We start from the raw sequence: 19306 nt of genomic DNA on the forward strand, positions 1-19306 counted from the left end.
TAACTTTTGATCGTGAAAGATCGGCTATTTCCGGACTTTACGTAAGATTGTTTTCCACAAAAGTGCTAACTGGTATTAATCGATTTCTCCTTTTTGGTAGGTTCTTAGGTATATTTTTCTGGTGAATCAGTGACCAACTAACTGGTATTAATAGATTTTTATAATTCCTAGGTGCTGAATAAGTGACCTGCGATCGGTTTGCGCACTGTTCTTTCATTCCGAGTTAGATTCTTGGGGACATGTGTTTTGCTGAACCGAATTCTCTAATATTTATAGGACTTTAACATCAACAGCAAAATATGTTTTGTTTCTGTTTTGTTAATAAATATTCGCTTACGAAGTATTTTCTTGTTGTAGGTAAAGACAGGTGTAAATCATGAACCTATTTCTTTTGTTCTTGGTAACAATTTGCTATTCTGATATTATTATTATATATGATAATTATAACTAATATAAAATAAAATGAAAATTATATTTAATTTTTTTTTTACAAATGAAGACAGTGTTTTGTTTTTAAAGGGATTACAAATGTCAGGTTATTTTATTGGAAGGTCGGAGGGAACGTCTCCATTTAATTGAACAATATTTGAATGTGATTATGAATAAATGAATATTAAATAAATATGAATACAATGTTGTGGAGTATCAATTGTTTAAGAGTACATGTATCTGTTTACACAGTTGACAGTTTTCTTCTATGGTCGGATTGATTCCCCACGGCAATAAAACGTGGTCATGTATTGTCAGGTAGTCTACAGCAAACATCCAATCAAGAATTGCTTTTGCGCCAGGAAGACATGGCAATATATGGCTTGCCAGACCGCAAGCCCTTACGCGTTGACGATATGAAAACCAAGCACTGTTTCGTAAGGAGAAAAATCAGGGATATGATTCTGGAAATAAATTTTATAAAATATTCTGGAATGATATAAAAACACATTTAATTAATTCACTTAACTATTCATTTAACAACGAAAACTTAACTACGCTACAAAAACAAGGTATTATATCACTTATTCCAAAACCTGGAAAAAACTTAGAATCCTTATCAAACTGGCGCCCGATTAGTTTATTAAACAATGATTATAAAATTGCAACAAAAAGTATAGCAAACAGAATAAAAAAAATATTACCATCAATCATTTCAAAATCTCAATCTGGTTTCATAAAAGGACGTTACATTGGTGAAAACGTTCGTCTTATCCAAGAATGCATAAACTATTTCAACAATTCAAATAATCCTGGTCTAATATTCTTTGCAGACTTTGAAAAGGCATTCGATTCGCTTGATCATTCATTTATGTTCTCTTGCTTAGAAAATATGAACTTTGGTGACAGTCTCATTCAATGTGTAAAACTATTCTATACCGATATTCACAGTATAATCATCAACAATGGCTTCTTTTCAAACAGTTTTAACATCGAACGAGGGGTTCGACAATGATGTCCACTCTCATCATCGCTTTTTATTATCTGCATCGAGTATCTATCACATCACATCCAATCAAATAAACACATAAAAGGCATATCACTAGAACCTGACGAAGAAATCAAACAATCCCTATTTGCTGACGATGCAACTTATTTTTTAAATAACAATTACGATTCTTTCCATAACCTAATAGAATCGCTAACCCTTTACGGAATGACATCGGGTCTTAAACTAAACAAAAGTAAATGTACTGTGCTACGAGTAGGTAAATTAAAACAAAGTAATGTTCAATATAAAAAAGAAATGAAATTTAATTAGACATCCGATGAAGCCACAACGTTAGGAATTACATTCACAAATAATGAAAAGGATACAGTTCTTAAAAACATAATACCTAAATTACAGAATTTTAAAAACTGCTTAAAATCATGGCATCATCGTAAACTTACACTAATCGGAAAAACACAGTATTGAAAACGTTTGCACTTCCTAAATTAATATATGTATTAACAGTTCTCCCAAATCCACCAAATGATGTTATTAACGATATAAAATCAGCAATATTTAATTTCATATGGGACGGTAAGCCTGATAAAATAAAAAGAACTCATTTAATTCAATCTGTAGAAAATGGAGGTATCCAATTAACGAACATTGACTCATTCATGAATGCAATCAAATGCAGCTGGGTTAAACGATACCTAGATAATACCAATACGAGTAAATGGAAATTATTCTACCAGAAAATCCTAAAAAAATATGGTGACTCCTTACTCTTTGAATGTAACATCAGCAATACTATCGTACATGAAATTGCAAACGAAAACATATTTCTGTCTGATGTTCTATCAGCGTGGAGTGAGGTCACTCATAACTTAGAGACCCAAACCAGCAGTAAAACAATTTTATGGAACAATAAAGACATAACTTCAAACAATAAGACGTTTTTCTATAAAGACTGGTTTGAACGAAGCATTAAATATGTCGACCAATTATATGACTACAGAATTAAGGATTTCTACTCTTTTGATAATATATGCTACATATACGGAATACCTTCAAATAATTTTCTGAAGTACTACACACTAATCAAAAGCATACCAACACATATTAAATCTGAAACCAATACAAATAATACACCATGTACTCAAACAACTTTTGTAGATAACATACTTGGAAGAAAAAACAAAACAAATAAAATATTTTACACACTACAAATTAAAAACCCTACAGAAAACTCCAAAATCCAAAATAAATGGCAAGTCCTTTTTGGAGAAAATGAACTAAATTGGAAACACATATTTACCATGCCATATAAAGCAACTATTGAAAGCACACTGCGAAACTTTCAATATAAATACATCCATAGAATTATAGCTACAAATAAATATCTCTTTAAATGTAAATTATCTAACTCAAATCTGTGTGATTTCTGCAGTGAAAACATTGAAACTATAGAACATCTTTTTTGGGAGTGCAAACACATCCAGCCTATTTGGAATCAATTAATATCTTTTCTTGAACAACATCAACTAAACGTTAAACTATCTTTCTTAAATGTAAGTTTCGGAATTAACTCATTGAAATCAATAGACTGTAATAATATTGTGAATTTTATGGTTATATTGATTAAATATTTTATCTTAAACATGAAGTACAAAAAACAAGTACCAAATTTTAATTGTTTTGTCCATAGTCTTAAACTAAAAATCGATATTGAGAAAGAAATAGCCCTCAGTAATGACACATTACAAATCTTTGAACAAAAATGGAATCGGATTAAATTCTCATAATGTTTTGTCCACATTACAAATCTTTGAACAAAAATGGAATCGGATTAAATTCTCATAATGTTTTGTCCACTTATATAAATTTCACTCTAATGTTAGTTTATCTCTCTAAAATAGTTTTGTTTATTTATTTTTTTTATTCTTATTTTCAATCAGATAAGATCATTGTGAATATACAACAAAACACACAAGTCCAGTATGTTTTTCTCCCAACTTTATACAACTCATCATTTTCCATAACTATTCCTCTGTTGTTCTTTTCTTTTCTCTCTAAAAATATATATATATATATATATATATATAAGCATATCTTGTATAACATGTCTGAACTATATTGCTTTGTACAATCACTATGTTGTATGATCATATACATGTTAACATTGTATGTATGAAATTGAAAAAAAAAAAAAAATGATTCTTGAAATAAGATTCCGAATGTCTCGTACGGTATCACAAACACAAGCGTAAATTGAAAGGGCTAGTTCTTGCAACATGTGACAATACTGGAGAACAGTTTGACAGTCCCATTTGCAGATTACTTTTCGCACGTTAAGAAGTTTGGGCAAAGATAAATATGAATATGTGAGAGCACGTAGAGCTGGATATAAATGGGCTGGTGAAAGTAATTTAGCATCGCTGCCAAAAGCAATGGTAGGAGAAAGTTTTAAAACACCTTAGACAAATACAATTGACATTGCAAGACGTTACGAGAGATTATTTTGCTATTATCTCAACTTAACAGCGTGTATACAAATAGTATACACATTTTATCCTATCATTATAAACAAAATAACACCCAATCTGATCAGTTTGGTATATTCAATATTATTTAGAAGCCCATAAACACTCACATTTTACGAATACTAGTATGTCGTAGAATATTTCAAAAAATAAAGTTAACACATAATGTGAATTTCCGTCTACGACATCCGAACATTTACGAAAAAACGCGAGATTAGTTTCGGGAAGCTCCGGAAGCACGACGTAGTTTTCATGAATACGTCGTTCTTCCGACGCTTACCGAAGCCAGCTTCGCGTTCGCTCGTTAATGTTCGGCTATCGTGGCGGGTAATTAACATGGAATATATTCGAGGTGCAGAATCAACGGCGTTTTCAGGGATTGGATGTTTTATCATTTTGTAATATTTTGGACAGTCAAAATCATTGTAAAATACGTATTCATTCAATGTTTCGACACAAGATAATGTTTGCGTTTGTCTAGCAATAGTTAATAAATTACCATTATTAGTATAATCACACCAACTGTTCAATTCATTAATATTTGTTCAGAGATTTCACATGAAGCTGTACCTGCTTCTTTAAACGCGCGATTATCTCACTTTTTACTCCTGACTTGTATCAATTTTGTATCAATGTTGCCGTGAATTTAAATAAAGTATCTATTCTTTATAATACAAATTATTTTAAATCACATAGTATATGACTAAAGTGTATACCATAGTACAGGATCAACGGGGTTTACACACGAGCTGGACAGAATGAAAACACACCGTGAAGAACTTCATTTTTGCAAATATCACTAGTTATTGAAATAAGTTTGTAAAAATCTTAAATGCATAATAGGCAGTTTTTCATTCATATAAAATTATTTCAACAATTGTATTCATTATTTTAAAAAAAAGTACTTTACAGAATTTTACAACCTCACTGCTTACATTGAATAGCTTTTGTAATTAGGGATTTTAAACATTTAAACAGCAATAAAAACACAGCAGAATTATCAAATTTAGTTGTCGATCATTAAAATTAAAAATCAATAAAGGAAAATAGTTTTGTCGGTTTATACGGTAATGAAGATATGTATTCATGTATTATAACATGGAAACAGTGTAAGTTTTAATATAATAACTCGTTTAAATATGCAGGAAATATGTCTACGAACCAATAACATCAACCAAACATTTCACAAACTATAAATGTTTGTCAAGGGATTTGCGTTTAATAATGTGAATCTTATAAAGCATATGAATATGATAATTTCCTGAAACAAAGCTCGTGTACGCCGTAAAACCATATGAGACTACTAAAGTTATGATTGCATATGATAGATTTTTGTTAAATAACTTATTTATATAATATTTGGACGAAGGAACCTTTTTCAACTGTACAAATGTTTAGTGTAGTAAGACTGTAAGTATTGATAATTTAAGTACATTAAAAAGAAATATATATCTCCAACTATATCCGGCAGGTCTGTTATATATTAAGCACATTGAACGAAAACGAGTCAGAAAACTGATTTAGTCTTATTGTAAACCTTGGAAAAACTTGACGTGAATTTGAATGATGCTTCATGACTTTGACCGACGCTAAGTCGTGACGTCACATTTCTACGGCTAAACAACGGGAGACGTAAATTTTGCTGTTTAAGTTAAAGTAATTATATTAAATTGGTGTTTTTAATCTTGAAAAAAAAAAGAAATTAAATTACTTGAAACCTAACTTTAAAAGACATAAATCAGCAGCTTTGATGATGGAAAATTCTTTTCACCAGAAATCTTAGATAATTTATAATAGCGGAGTAATTACTGGACGTGTAAGAAAACGGAAATGATGAAACTCAAACATGCAACATATAATGCGTCTATTAAATCAGCGAAATGGATCGCTATTGACATACGGTAAACAGAGGGGCGTTTAGCATGCACGTAATAATTTTGTATCCAACAATTGCATAAGAGGTAATCGTCGATATTTCTACCAGAATCATGGGTATCCATTATCGATCAAATGAACTGCTCTGAAAAAATCAGCATAGAGCCACGCGGATTAGCCCTGCAATCGCACAATGGGCCATATTGGCACTGTCGAAGAGATCTTGTTTATTTCGGAGATTACGTTGTCAATTCAAATGGATTTTATTGCTTTCCGATCTCAACCGTTCGTGAATTTTCTGTCAAATTGTTAATGCGAACTTGTATTGGCTCATGGAGTTTAACGCCAATAAATGGCATGTAAATGTAAATGAATATGTTTTACTGCTTAGTAATTTTTTGTTAATTCGTTTCTTAAGCATTCAGAATACTTTCGAAGTGTGCACAGTGAAATATATTGAACAGTGTAACTAAACACCTAAATATAAGACAATATTATAATATCATTTAAACGAAACGAGCATGTTTTCGTTTTACGCAGTTAATTCCGATTGATTAAATTATGTCGTTTTGTCAGTTAGTTTTTGAGATATTACTTTCTTAAAAGGTAGCGGCAATTAAATCGTAATATTTCTATAAATTAAGTATTATCTGTTACCATGTGTTACCTACATTGTGGCGAATTGCGATGTATTTTATTTGAAGCTGTTTTTTTGGTTTAAAAACGATAAGCCATGGGTATGTCAGTGTCATTTGATAAACATTAAGTTACCTCTAAAGTGATCATCACTTAAAAATCACTCTGGTGAAATTTTGATTGCTCTAACAACTTTTATATCAGCTGAATATAGTATACATCGATTACAGATTTCCAGATATGTAGTTGTTAATAGCCTCGTATCAGATGTTTTCTAGCAAATTCCTTCCCGCAATAACCTTTGATAAATCGCTCCATTATTTCTCTAATCGAATGCCTAGGTCGTTGTCGATCACCAGTGTAAACATGAAATATTTTCTTCTGTCACTCATTCCTGACCCGGGCTTCAATCAAGCGAACAAATCCCACTTTTTATATATAAAAGCGTGATCAGAACTTGTCCTTAAATGGAATTACATTACCCATCAAATTGTTTTAAGTGGGTTTTAAGGGACAAAGTGGGTTTTATAATTGTGTTATACTTTCCGAAACATGATCTCTGGATTTTAAGACATAAATCATGTGTTAACATTCATCAATATAAATGTCAATAAACGGAAAAATAAGAAAATGTGTGTTTATGTAAGGAACCAGGATAGCTTTATCAAATCCCGGCCGTTATAACCAACAACGTGATGATAGTCGAGCCACATGGCACAATAATTCATGAATTTTCCCGTTGCTATTTGTTGTTATGGCAGAGATTGTATGTGAGAGCATGTAACGATAAAGCTGCGTGAATAAAATAGAAGCATGATGTGTATATCTTATTGAAATGTAACCCAGTTAGTTTGCCAAATCGAATTTGTCTGTCACAATCGTGATACATCGGCTATCTCCGGACTCCTCCGTAAGATAGAAATTATGAAATAAATCGTCTGCTGATACAGAGTTGTGTCTGTCACTGTCGGAAACGAAAATAAACATGGCTTCCCCTTATGTCAGCATTTCCCGGTTCTGCAAACAACGCATATTAGACTGTTTGTTGACCTTGGATTTAATGTCTCTTACAACTTCTTATAGGACATGACAACCAGCAGAAAATCCATTTGAATTGACAGCGTAATCTCCAAAATAAGCAAGATCTCTTCCACATTGCCAATATGGCCAATGTGCGATTGCATGGCTAATCCGCGTGGCTCTATGCTGATTGTTTTAGAGCAGTTCATTTGATCGATAATGGATACCCATGATTCTGGTAGAAATATCGACGATTGCCTCTTATGCAATTGTTGGATACAATATTATTACGTGCATGCTAAACGCCCCTCTGTGCACCGTATGTCAATAGCGATCCATGTCGCTGATTTAATAGACGCATTATATGTTTCATGTTTGAGTTTCATCATTTCCGTTTTCTTACACGTCCAGTAATTACTCCGCTATTATAAATTATCTAAGATTTCTGGTGAAAAGAATTTCCCATCATCAAAGCTGCTGATTTATGTCTTTTAAAGTTAGGTTTTAAGTAATTTAATTTCTTTTTTTCAAGATCAAAAACACCAATTTAATATTATTACTTTAACTTAAACAGCAAAATTTACGTCTCCCGTTGTTTAGCCGTAGAAATGTGACGTCACGACTTAGCGTCGGTCAAAGTCATGTAGCATCATTCAAATTCACGTCAAGTTTTCCAAGGTTTACAATAAGACTAAATCAGTTTTCAGACTCGTTTTCGTTCAATGTGCTTAATATATAACAGACCTGCCGGATATAGTTGGAGATATATATTTCTTTTTAATGTACTTAAATTATCAATACTTACAGTCTTACTACACTAAACATTTGTACAGTTGAAAAAGGTTCCTTCGTCCAAATATTATATAAATAAGTTATTTAACAAAAATCTATCATATGCAATCATAACTTTAGTAGTCTCATATGGTTGTACGGCGTACACGAGCTTTGTTTCAGGAAATTATCATATTCATATGCTTTATAAGATTCACATTATTAAACGCAAATCCCTTGACAAACATTTATAGTTTGTGAAATGTTTGGTTGATGTTATTGGTTCGTAGATATATTTCCTGCATATTTAAACGAGTTATTATATTAAAACTTAACACTGTTTTCATGTTTGTTGCTTGTTATCATACATGAATACATATTTACATTACCGTATAAACCGACAAAACTATTTTCCTTTATTGATTTTTAATTTTAATGATCGACAACTAAATTTGATAATTCTGCTGTGTTTTTATTGCTGTTTAAATGTTTAAAATCCCTAATTACAAAAGCTATTCACTGTAAGCAGTGAGGTTGTAAAATTCTGTAAAGAACTTTTTTTAAATAATGAATACAAATTGTTGAAATAATTTTATATGAATGAAAAACTGCCTATTATGCATTTAAGATTTTTGCAAACTTATTTCAATGACTTGTGATATTTGCAAAAATAAAGTTCTTCACGGTGTGTTTTCATTCTGTCCAGCTCGTGTGTAAACCCCGTTGATCCTGTACTATGGTATACACTATAGTCATATACTATGTGATTTAAAATAATTTGTATTTTAAAGAATAGATACTTGATTGAAATTCCCGGCAACATTGATACAAAATTGATACAAGTCAGGAGTAAAAAGTGAGATAATCGCGCGTGTAAAGAAGCAGGTACAGCTTCATGTGAAATCTCTGAAAAAACATTTATGAATTGAACAGTTGGTGTGATTATACTAATAATGGTAATTTGTTAACCATTGCTAGACAAACGCAAACATTATCGTGTGTCGAAACATTGTATGAATACGTATTTTACAATGGGTTTGACTGTCCAAAATATTATAAAATGATATAACATCCAATCCCTGAAAACGCCGTTGATTCTGCACCTCGAATATATTCCATGTTAATTACCCGCCACGATAGCCGAACATTTATGAGCGAATTCGAGGCTGGCTTCGGTAAGCGTCGGAAGAACGACGTATTCATGAGAACTACGTCGTGCTTCCGGAGCTTCCCGAAACTAATCTCGCGTTTAATCGTAAATGTTCGGATGTCGTAGACGGAAATTCACATTATGTGTTAACTTTATTTTTCGAAATATTATACGACATACTAGTATTCGTAAAATGTGAGTGTTATGGGCTTCTAAATAATATTGAATATACCAAACTGATCAGATTGGGTGTTATTTTGTTTATTATGATGAGATAAATGTGTATACTATTTGTATACACGCTGTTAAGTTGAGATAATAGCAAAATAATCTCTCGTAACGTCTTGCAATGTCAATTGTATTTGTCTATTGTGTTTTTAAAAACTTTCTCCTACCATTGCTTTTGGCAGCGATGCTGAATTACTTTCACCAGCCAATTTATATCCGGCTCTGCGTGCTCTCACATATTCATATTTATCTTTGCCCAAACTTCTTAACGTGCGAAAAGTAATCTGCAAATGGGACTGTCAAACTGTTCTCCAGTATTGTCACATGTTGCAATAACTAGCCCTTTCAATTTACGCTTCTGTTTGTGATACCGTACGAGACATTCGGAATCTTATTTCCAGAATCATATCCCTGATGATTCTCCTTACGAAATAGTGCTAGGTTTTCATATCGTCAACGCGTAAGGGCTTGCGGTCTGGCAAGCCATATATTGCCATGACTTCCTGGCGCAAAAGCAATTCTTGAATGGATGTTTGCTGTAGACTACCTGACAATACATGACAGCGTTTTATTGCCGTGGGGAATCAATCCGACCATAGAAGAAAACTGTCAACTGTGTAAACAGATACATGTACTCTTAAACAATTGATACTCCACAACATTGTATTCATATTTATTTATTATTCATTTATTCAAAATCAAATTCAAATATTGTTCAATTAAATGGAGACGTTCCCTCCGACTTTCCAATAAAATAACCTGACATTTGTAATCCCTTTATAAACAAAACACTGTCTTCATGTATTAATATATTTACATTATTTGTAAAAAAATAAATATTAAATATAATTTTCATTTTATTTTATATTAGTTATAATAATCATATATAATAATAATATTAGAATAGCAAATGGTTACCAAGAACAAAAGAAATAAGTACATGATTTTACACCCGTAAGCGAATTCTTATTAACAAAAAAGAAACAAAACATATTTTGCGGTTGAGGTTAAAGACCTATAAATATTAGAGAATTCGGTTCAGCAAAACACATGTCCCCAAGAATCCAAATCGGGATGAAAGAACAGTGCGCAAACTGATCGCAGGTCACTTATTCAGCACCTAGGAATTATAAAAATCTATTAATACCAGTTAGTTGGCCACGGATTCACCAGAAAAATATACCTAAGAACCTACCAAAAAGGAGAAATCGATTAATACCAGTTAGCACTTTTGTGGAAAACAATCTTACGGAAAGTCCGGAGATAGCCGATCTTTCACGATCAAAAGTTACACCCAGTTTCTACGATTAGTATTTAAGCTGCGCGCAGAGCCGTATTTTTCTGTCTCGCTTTACAAAAAATAAAATTGAACTGCCTTGGCAAGATCGTTGGTTTTGAATCAATTTTAATAATTAGTGCTTAACGCGGAAATGGAAATAACATTTCATGAATAACATTAAACACAGGAAATATACATCAAGATATCCAAAAAGATGCAAAAGATCCCGAGTAAGAAATATAACATAATCGGTAGAAAATAGGACCGGTTATACATTGCCCAACAAACTACTGCCCATAGAAACCAATTTAAAGTGGATTGTCAGTTATCTTTTTTTTAAAGTTGAAAACAAAACATATAACAATCCTTTTTATAGCTTTTGCGAGAGTTGAACTTGTTCGATAGTTTCATTTTAATGCACATATGTACGAGTCTACATTATACTAAATAAATTATTAGATTCATTTGCAATACAGAGCAGACTGGCCACTTCTTAATGTCAACATTTATTATAAGCGAACGGCTTCCATTTCTCGCCCTTAAAAATTACAACGTAGCAATAAGATATGTGTATCTCTGACGGAAAAATCATTAATGGCTGGCCATTTAAGGCAGCTTCAACACCTCAACACTTTGATATCCGGGATGATTTTCCAAATCAGCCAAATGCGTTGTCCAGACAGCAATATGTTCATTCTAGTTTGGGACGGAAGAAGTTGCATTGTTAAATGGCTTTTTTCATGAATACATTGGGTGTGTGAACTGGTCGGCTCATAGCGTTCGACTGTACTAATTAAAAAGGTGTTGTATTTTCCGGATTTATTCGGAGTGTCCGGATTCTGAATCTCGTATGCTGCATACGTGTTTGATATAAAACCATATTATTCTTTCTGTGGGGTGGGAGAGGGTGATTTAATGTTGAAACAAAGTGTCGTTAACGAAAATTGACATGTTTTTACAGTTACGGAACCGCCCGATTTAACATTGTTGACCTTCGTCATCGATCGGCAGCGAATAAAATAACGCGCCTCTTGGCGAAATGTAGCTGGAAATACCCGAATCGAATAAAACCGTTTATCAGAAATCTACAAAAAACGCAACAGCAACAATGAATTATAAAAAATAAACGAATAACTTTTTGATTTAGGAACAATTGAAATATAAGTTATGTTATACGAAAGAAACATACAGATGTAGCGTTATTCAATTGAACAAAGATGCCAACACAAAGACAAAGCTGTCATTGATATTTATTTTGCTCCTTAAATTTTAACACAAAAACTTTCATACGTCCAGTAATATTACAATCAACAAGACACTAGCGAAATCGTTAACGGGTTTCGCCCGTGATAATTAGAAATTGTGAAACTACATCCCTGATTGTATAGTGTGTACTGGCTTGCTCTTTAATACAAACAGTGACTGGTTATATACCCATGATAATTAAGACGATAGTATGCAATATAACGAAAGATGCGTCACTTCGACAGGAAAAGTTCACCTATTTAACAAAGGAGTGTAACTTATAAATGACATTTTGGCCTATCTGCTTGACAGTACATGGATTAAACTAAGGAATGTATATTCATGAATGACATATAGGTCTGGGGCATATCATTTCAATGTAACTATGATGAAAATTGTATAAATTAATAAATTGACCATACAAACACACTATTAAATCGTTGTTTTTTATAAACATAAGGCCAAACAAAAATACTTGTTATTTTTATAAATAACTGATTTTCTAATGTTCAATAGGTAATTTTCAAATAATCGTTACGTTACACAACCTCCTTCTATAATTAGATTTTTTAATATTTTATGATGTAAACAAAATCTTTAAAATTTAACTATTGAATTACAAAGTACATGAAAACATCGTTGATATAAACACACGTATGATGAAAAATCTGCGGATAACAATGAGATTTTGACGAACGACTCTGCTGAAATAAATAAGTGAGGGTATTGTTATACAATCTAAATGTCAAGCGAAATGAAGTGGAGCACATCACAGGTCATGTCGGCTGTAATGTTATGTGTTTTCCTTGGCCCATCGAAGATGTTGTCCGGTAGTGACGTCATGCTTTGAATATTGTCCATCGAAGGTGTTGTCTGGCTGTGACATCAGGCTTTGACCATGGCCAAAATAAGATGTTGTTCACATCAAAGGCATTGTTGTTGTTGTCAAGTAGTTCAGCTTTTTGGTCGTGTACATGCTGATTATCAAGCAGTCGGCGTCGCTGATCGATCGTTGTTTTTGTTTAAACCATCGTTGTTGTTTCTGTTGTTGGTATTGAATTCATCGTGACAGTGTCTTTGATTTGCGTACTGAGGCTTTATATTGTTTAGATGGGTGTTTATGCGTACCACGTTGCTAATCAATTGTGACATCTGTTAAAACCAGTGTCATCACGTTGTTGTTGTTTCTGGTGAAGTTGTTGTTGAATCTGTTCCAGCCTAAACTACATGCGTACATTTTAAAAGAACATTACAATGATGTCTCCATGCTTTTTTGTGTTCTATAAGTAGTGACCTTAATCCGCTGTGGAAGGCGTCGTGAATTTTCGTCTGCGTTGTGTTGAGTTTCTTCTATGCAACAGTTATTCAAAATGATGGCAAACAGATACAAATATTCCCTTACGTTATTTTTAAATATTGCAATGACAACTTACTAGAACGTCTAAGTAAATACAATCATAGTTACACCAATTTATATCGAAACACTTCTCGAAAAAACACATAAAATATTGATATCTTGTTTTTGTTTACGTACATGCAATTCGTAAATTTTAAACATGTGTTTGCGAATATTTTCTTTAAGCAAATTTTATAATGACATATTTTTTCAATTTATATCGTGACTTTTATCAATTCAATCATATACATTTACTTTGTGGTGAGACAGTCAGTTTTCTTTTTATATACACTCATTTAAATATTGCAATTACTTTTATGTCAACATATCTCAAAATAAATAAAGTCTTGTTCCCTAATCGAACTATTCAAATAATGCAATATCGCATTGTCTGTCCAGAGCGTTACATGGTTCAATGGCACAGGAAAAATTCGGTAAATTATGAGGATGTCAAGGTTTTGATCAGAACCCCGAATGAGATATGTTCGTATGCCGATTTGTCAGCCATGCCCACATGAATAAAATGCAATAGCATTTTTCCATCATTAATTCTCTATGTAACCTTAACTTTGAAATTCTTTAAATACTCTCTAATTTCAGTATTTCTATAATATCAATATACTAGCGAAACCGTTAACGACTTACGCCCGTGAAAATTAGTTATGGAGAAACTAAATTCCTGCTTGTATAGCGTGTAATGTCTTGCTCTTAATAAATTAGTTAACAGTATTCGTGAACGCAATCAAACAATCAAAATTCTTTGGTAGATACAACTGCGAATACAATATATGATACGGAATATGCCCACAGACATTTTTAACTTCGTATTGCTTTGACTTGAAAATATGTTTCGTGTCCGTTCCAAATCTGAATGCAACTGTGTTATCATAACTGATCACGCAAGAGAGATTAAAAGGTGCTAACGGTATAGATGATCTTATTTCGCGTCGCTCATAAGGATTGACGTCACGTTTCATAAAACTGGACCGTGCTCTGTTAAAAGAGGGTTTAACGCATGTGCGTATTGTGTCATCCCAGATAAGCCTGTGCAGTCCGCACAGGCTCATCAGTGACGAAATTTCCGCCTAAACTTGATTTTTGATATGAAGAGACATTCTGTAAACGAATAATACCAGAAAATATCATAACATCGGAAAGAGTCGTCCCTGATTAGCCAGTGCGGACTGCAAGGGCTAATCTGGGACGACACTTTAACCACATGCATTAAACCCCTTTTTTACAGAGTACGGCCCAAATTATACATTTGTGACACCATGTTGGAACAAATAAAACTCACTTGAGAGACCCAGACTGTTTTCCAATGGTGTTGAACGTTTAAACTTTTTAAAGTGCCGATACGACTTCGAATTCCTTTATCTCAAGCACTGAGCAATTGCTTGCTGCATTGATAATATTCTATTATTGACGTTGTCGCTCTACGGCCTTTTAGCATATTTATCCCGTTAAATCTGTCTTTTGAAATGGCCAGAAATGTATTTTCATCCGATCGCTTGGTATGAGGATTTTTGTCAAATTGTTAATGTGAAATTGTATTGGACGTGGGTATATAACGCAAATAAATTCCATGTATACTAACGTAAATGAATGTTTATTTCTGCCAAACACATGTTTGCTAAATCGTTCCCCAAAGAGTGGACAAAAATATGCCTTGAAGATCGTTATCGAATATATTTGAATCAAAATGTGACCTTTTTTTAATTGGACATTTATACTCCATCGATTGCATAGCTTTGGAAACAACAACTTAAAAAAAATAAATAACGAAATCTTCTAAACGCAAACCGTCTTAAGCACTTTATTTCGATTTATGAAACTCTTTCGTTGAAAAGAATTTTCTCGGAAGATATTTGGATTTGATATGGGACTGTTTATAGAAATCCGCTAAGCGCGTGCAAATTACGTTTTCTATGAATTATCTTTAACGGTAATTATTCCCAAAAGACGCACAATTTTTATGTTTGATGATTTCCCTTTCCAAGTTTTGATATATCAGATGAAAATCGTCCGGGATTGATCGTCGTGGAGACAGTTGGCGCATAAAGGATAGAACAATCGTGTTGAAAAAATCGTGTTTAAAAAAAACTTCTTTCTATATCAATAGGCATAAGATACGAATTTACTAGTAATAATAACTTTATTTCATGAAGAATTCACATTAAGAAATAATTTCTTTTTTACAATGTGGTCTTCAGTAACAAAACACAGGTATACATATTGAAACATGCATACAGACATACAAGGGAAAAAAGAAAATGAACTTTACAGTTAAATGTTATAATAACTTCCTGATCAATTCCGACGACGAAGACGATGACGACGATTATAATGATGACGATGGTGATTATGATAATACAAAATATGCAAAATAGGATACAAAAATCAATCTTTCAAAATAAATCACATCAGACACTTCACAACAAAGTATTTACATAGAAAAATTAAAAAAAAAGCATACATATATATCAATGAGTTGTTTGTACGTATTCTTTAAATTTTATTTTGAATGTAGTATTCGAAGAGACTTGTCGGATGCTTATTGGAATTGAATTCCATATGGTTCGTGACCGAAACAAAAACGCTCGTTTTCCATAATTTGTTTTAAACGGAATAGATGATATATCAGTGTGTGTGATGGATCTAAGAGTGTACACATTGTTATTTGAGATATGAATAACATTATTGAAATAAGAGGGCATTGTACCTATAACAAACTTATGAACAATGGATCCAATTAGGAAAGTACATCTGTTATTGAATGTCAACCAACCAAGTTTTTTGAGTAAGGGAGCTAAAGGAGATTAATTTAGTATTATTTTAGCAGCTCGTTTTTGTATCGAATGTATTTTTCATAAGTGTGACTGTGTTGCTGAACACCATCATTGGATGAATTGACATGTTATTAAAGGAACACCATGTTGCTATACTGTCCAAATCGTTTTGCAAATGTAATTGTATATTATGAATGGTATAATCCGATACGTGTATTGTTGAATCGTCTGCGTAAAGATCAATTGTTGAGTTTTTAACGAAAGATGGAATGTCATTAATGTAAATAAGAAATACTATTGGCCCAAGTATAGAGCCTTGTGGTACATCGGTATTGATATATTGAAACGACGATTTTCTGGAACCTATTTTAATACACTGTCTTCTATTAGAAAAATAAGATTTCATCAAAGCAAGAGCATTGTCAGAAAAATGGTACGTGCTGAGTTTTTCAAGTAAAATGTCATGATCTACTAAATCGAATGCTTTCCGGAGATCCAGGAAAATTGATCCAACGATGAGACCAGAATCAATATACTGTAACCAAGAATCTACAAGGCGAATCAAGGATGTTTGACAGGAATGATTTTGGCGGAAACCAGATTGGTAACTGTGGAGTAGTTCATGCTTTTCAAGATATGATTTAAGTTGTTTTGTAATGTGTCTCTCAAATATCTTCAAAATTGCTTCATAAATTTTATTTAGTTAATAACTAAGTGAAGTATTTGGATCTGCTATTGTTTCACCATGTTCTACATTTGACATTAACAAATAATTTTGAAAGTTTGATTCATTGCAATTTTGATTGCCTTTATTTCTTTGTTAAATGCGTGTTTTTAGATAGTTTATAACGTGTCTTTCGCGTGAAACACACTGGAAAGTGGTCACTTACACTTAAGGACGATACAAACATTTCTATGATTTGATTAGTATACAAATGATCAGTTATAGTGTTAGATGTTTTTGTTATTCGTGTTGGTTGCCTGACCATTTGTTGGAGTCCATTTGCCATCACAAAAGAAGACCATTTATTATTACTGAACACATCTTTGTCAGAAAGAAAATCTATGTTAAAATCTCCTAGCATATATAATTCTTTATCCATTAAGTTATTAGCGTTTTTAAAATTAGATGCATATGTCGATATCCATTCAATTGTAGAATCCGTAGGTCTGTATACAAAGTTCATTAAGAATGATTTTGTTTGAGGAAACATTATTTCAAGCCAAACTGATTCTAAAAAAATTACGTTTAAGTCCAATCTATGTTGGAAAGGTATGTTATCTTTAATGTAAATTAATATGCCTCCACCCTTTCGATTGTTTCTGTCCCGGCGAATAATATTATAATTTGGAATTTGTATATCATTATCTAATATTTCAGCATTTAAAAATGTTTCAATAAGTCCTAATATGTGAATATCCGAATTATAAAGTGCATATTTGATTTCATCAATCTTTGGTAATATGTGATGAATGTTTAAACAAACAACATGTTATCCACTATTAGTGAAATTAAAATCCAAAGTTGATTCTGTAATAATACTAATGTTTTCATTAAAAAACAATTATCTTTCTAAATGGTAGTGCTACTTTCTAAAAGAGAATTTTTATCATTAATATTTGATACTAAGTAGACAGCTTCATTTGATGCAATCGTATTTAAAATTCTAGTTTCAGAATCACATTTGCATACACAGTTATTACATTATATACATAAGTTATTTAAACCATCAAATTTATTAAAATTAACAGTACCGCTCTCAGGATTTGAAATGAGTGATAGCCTGATGCGAATGTCCCATGCAGCCCGTTGTTCAGCTTGGGCCTTGCTCTGACGGCGATATCGTCCGTATCTCCTAGACTCGGAACACGAGTTGCTATGGTAACTGTCCGATCGACGCCATTTCCGGTAGCAGTCATTTGTGTCGTGATTATTCAAGCCACACACCTTGCAATATGCTTTTGGTGGCATTCGTCGTCCCTGAAGAGAGTCAAACAGTCGTTGATCAGTTGCCATGATGTTTCCGGTAACTTGACCTGGTGCATGATCTCTGTATCCGGTTTGCGTCTTAAACCTGTTTCTTCCGTCACGTGAATAACCATTCATTGAGCCTCGTCCAGAGGTGTATTTTTTGTAGCCATAACTTCCGGTGTGCAACTGATAGTTACGTGAATCGCCGTTTCTCGGACTGCCTCGGTCAGGAGCTTACGTATCCATTACTTTGGGATTGAGTGGAGTGAGGGGTTACGCTACGATAAGCTTGTCGATCTTGTTGCACGCACGTCTTCTGTTTAATGATGTTCACGGCTTTGTTTATGTTAGCCACTAGCGTACTGCATTGTCTAGCGTGCAGATGTATCCCAACTCTGCCATAGAAATGTTGAGCCATGTTACCATTTCCATTAATAAATGATGAATACACTTCAATAGATTGAGCATCTGTTTCTTCGCATATTTGTTGAATTATGTTATTCAGAGGAACTATATCTGCATCTTGTCTTGGGGCAACTGTGCTTTATCTCACGCTATGCTTTTTTGCGTCGCCTCCTTCCGCCATGTCATTCCCACCAATATATATAATCACATTTTTGTATTTTGTCATGTCCCATGAATCCAGTGTCAAACGAATGTCTTTAATTTTCCGTCCTGGTAGAGTTTTAATGTGTGTAGTTTTATTCAATCCACGCCTGTTAATACCATTTAGAATTGAGTAACCTATTTTTAGAGTTGTATCTGCTCTATCTGCCGTGTCCACAATATCAGTATTTACTTCGAGTATTTGTTCCGTTGGAGACTGTTCTCTTTCTTTTCTTTCATGTCCGCTTCCGTTATTATTACTTTTTTCTGATTGAGGTGTTTCCGTTGTAGCTCTTTCACTGCGTTCATTTTGTAACAAATGTTCCGTCATATTCGCTGTAGATGGGCTTATCTTCTTTATATTATCATGCACTGA

General features: G+C 32.9%; 1 protein-coding gene across 1 annotated transcript in view; it reads right to left on the bottom strand.

Annotated features, from left to right (window-relative positions):
• Nucleotides 1-19306, bottom strand: part of LOC127862724 (uncharacterized) — a 33116-nt gene that overhangs the window by 13306 nt on the left and 504 nt on the right. The window lies entirely within an intron of this gene.

This window comes from Dreissena polymorpha, chromosome 16, assembly GCF_020536995.1.
Source record: "Dreissena polymorpha isolate Duluth1 chromosome 16, UMN_Dpol_1.0, whole genome shotgun sequence".
Taxonomy (NCBI): domain Eukaryota; kingdom Metazoa; phylum Mollusca; class Bivalvia; order Myida; family Dreissenidae; genus Dreissena; species Dreissena polymorpha.